The sequence below is a fragment of the Octodon degus genome, unplaced genomic scaffold (assembly GCF_000260255.1).
Source record: "Octodon degus isolate 3935 unplaced genomic scaffold, OctDeg1.0 scaffold00053, whole genome shotgun sequence".
NCBI lineage: Eukaryota > Metazoa > Chordata > Mammalia > Rodentia > Octodontidae > Octodon > Octodon degus.
The window spans coordinates 4409056-4412425 of NW_004524629.1; the positions used below are offsets into that span (position 1 = coordinate 4409056).

The 3370-nt window shown below is 35.7% G+C and overlaps 1 protein-coding gene and 1 pseudogene across 1 annotated transcript in view; one reads left to right on the forward strand and one right to left on the reverse strand.

Annotated features, from left to right (window-relative positions):
* Positions 1-3370, reverse strand: part of Gtf2e2 (general transcription factor IIE subunit 2) — a 103440-nt gene that overhangs the window by 36885 nt on the left and 63185 nt on the right. The window lies entirely within an intron of this gene.
* LOC101567764 lies at positions 2621-3046 on the forward strand (annotated as a pseudogene).

Consider the following 3370-nt stretch of genomic DNA (forward strand, 5'->3'; position numbering starts at 1 on the left):
AAAAAAAAAAAAAACTGAATGGGGCATAGCTATGTGGAAGAGTATGTGCTCAGCATGTTCAAGACCACAGCTTCAATCCCCAAAACCACATGGTTAAGAGCAACTATGAAGAATGGATAAAAGCAGCTTTGGATGTGAGTTTCATATCTGAACTGGAAATAAAAGCTGTACCCATATGACCTTTATTTGTAGCCCCTTTATTTGTATGACCCCTTTAAGATGTCAAAACATCTAGCCCTTGGAGTACAAGACTAATTTTGTCAAGGCACATAAGTCTGTCAGACCCAATTTTATTCTTTATAGTATTTCTATTGATGAATTATTTATTATAATTTTGAGTTTTATCATATTAAACAATGAGTACTGAACAGGAAAAATGTCACAAAAATAATTTTTAATATTTAGTGTTTATAAAAAAGCATCCAAATTTTCAACATCAACTGGTTTTCAGTATACAAAATCTAAAAAAGAACATTAGAAACAAATTTCCATATGAACTGCAATGAAAATACCAAGCACTCATCTCACCTAAGGCAGGCTGCACACATAACAATAGCATATTACATGCACACACATACACAGGCACACACACAGATACACATGCTTACACTGACAGCACATGTCTTCTGCTTTCCTGGCCTTCTTGTAGGACATATTTGACACCTCAGTGGTCTTGTTTTGTCAGGAGGTTATTGTATTATATAGTATATAGTTAACAGGAATGTAAAATATCAATAAAATAGGTTACTAAATTCTTAATATGTACTGTATATTTAGAATAGACATCAACATTTTCATATCAGCTGTTTACTTGCTTGCAAACCTAAAAAATAACATCAATAATAAATTCCGGGGGCAGGGAAGATGGCTCAGTGGAATAAGCACTTGCCTGGCAAGCAAAGGGGCCTAAGTTCAATCCCTGGTTCTGCCCCCCCCAAAAAAAATAAATAAATAAATTTCTATATAAACTACAGTGAAAATACCACTAGAATTCTCCTACAATGTTGCATCAACTGTCAGCCTCAAGGAAGTCTTTACACACAACAACTGCATGTTCCATGCACATATCTCACACTGATAGCACAAGGGCTTGGCTTTCCTTTCCTAGGCAGTCTAAACATCACTCTTCCTGTTTCGTCAGGAGTTTGCTACTATACTGTACAACATGTACTTAGTAGAGAAATAAGATGTCAATAAAATATCAAATATATTCTTAGAATAGACATTGACATTTTCGTATCAGCTGTTTACTTACAGAACCTGAAAGATACAAAAATAAAACCTATGCAAAATACAGTGTAAACACAAACAAAAGTCTACCACAGAAAAAACTTTGCTTCAACCGTGATACCCAAGGCAATCTTGACAAATGACAACTGACAGGTTCCATATATAAATATCACTTGCACTACTTATGTTTCATTTTCTTGTACTTTCTTATACGACCTAGTTCTCACCTTTTTTATCTATTGTCATAGTAGGTATTTGTGATGCTGTACCTCCCTATTCACTGACCAGCTCATCATTTTTTGTGCAGTTCCCTAATCAGAAGCATTTTGAAAAAAAAAAAAAAAAAAGAAGCAGCATTTTGTTTTTCCTTCTGCTGTAAATGATCTCTTATGAGCACCAGCCCCAGTCATCCAAGAAAATTTCTGGAAGCTGGGCATGGTGATACATGACTGTAATCCCAGAATTCAGGAGGCTGAGGCAGGCAGAATGCTGTAAGTTCAAGACCAGCCTGGGCTACCAAGTGAGCTTAAAGCCAGCCTAAACTGCATGGCGAGATCCAATCTCAAAAACAATTAAAAACTAAAAAAATTCTGTGGTATTCTGCACTTGTCATTTTCCTTGTAAACTACTAAACTATTATGCTTCATGTGTAACAGTCAAGTAAAAAAAAAACAATCAAGTAAAACACAACCATTGGCCAATGCTTTATGTGACCTCATAGTTGCTGTATATTTACTCCACATTTGGTTTTATTGTTGAAAGTTTCCATCTCAGGCTTTCATTTTGTGGAGGGTTCCCTATCAAGTATTTCAATAATGATAAAATGGAAAAGGCAGTATCAGTTTGCTTTTCTTTGCCATATATGTGGCCTATGTTGTTTTATCTTTCTAAAATTCAAAGACTGTACTATATAATTATCAGTTTTAAAGTTACATTTCATTTGGAATTTCTGCTTTGTTCCATACTGTGTTTAATTTGTTCTTGTGCTGGTCAACTTGTGTTCTGTTAGCAAACATAACATCAATCAGAAACCAGTGAACAAACTGTCAAATGTCACATTCTACTTAGTTTGAGAGGTGGAAGCAGCAATAACTATTCACAGCATTGCTCAGTGTATTACTATACAAATAAGGACCTGATGGCTGGAGCTCCAGAATAAATTCCTGACTGAAAGCATAATAAGTCTTCACATCTACAAGGGCACAAATTTTTATGTCATTTTTGACCCATCACTCTTCTATAAGTCTTTTACATTCTTACAACTACCATGAGAAATCTTTACTGGTACAGCAGACCTATGAATGCTTTCAGTTCAGCTAAGTGAAGTGTCATAATTAATACATTTTTTAATATAGCTTTTGGATCCTCACAGTCTGGCGAGGGTGATGGCTTAGTCTAGACCGACAGGTTTGTTTTCGTCCATTTGGGCGGTAGGCTGCTGCCGCAAACATGCTCTGCCAGATCTCCGCCCAGGCCAAGAAGCATCCCAACTTGATCCCCCTTTTCCTATTTACTGGAGCAGGAGGTACTGCAGCAGCACTGTATTTGACACGTCTGGCATTGTTCAATCCAAATGTCAATTGGGACAGGAAGAATAACCCAGAACCCTGGAACAAAGGTCCCAATGATCAATACAAGTTCTTCACTGTGAATATGGATTACAGCAAAATGAAGAAAGAAGGTCCCGACTTTTAAGTGAAATGTTTCACTATAAAGCTGCTTAAAATGAAGGCCTTTCAGAAGCCATCCGTACAATTTTCCATTGAACCAGGAAATGCTTCTCGTTTAAATGCATGAAATCATGTTTATTCGTTGGAGTTTATTACAGATTAATAAATCTCTGAAATATATATATATCGCTTTTGGTGCATACAGAATGTTTTACTTGTATCCCATCCTTTGTGTATTTCACAGCATCTTGCATCATTTCATCTGTTATAATACTGAATGGCAGTGCCAGCATTTTGTCCCAAATGTTTCACCTCACCAAGACCTTCACTATATTTTTGACATTGGATTGTTGTTAACCTATATCTAACATTGGATTTCTAACTTTTGGCTGCATGACCATTTTACAACATTTTTTTTTAATTTTTATTTATTTATTTATATTTATTTATTGTGTGTGTGTGTGTGTGTG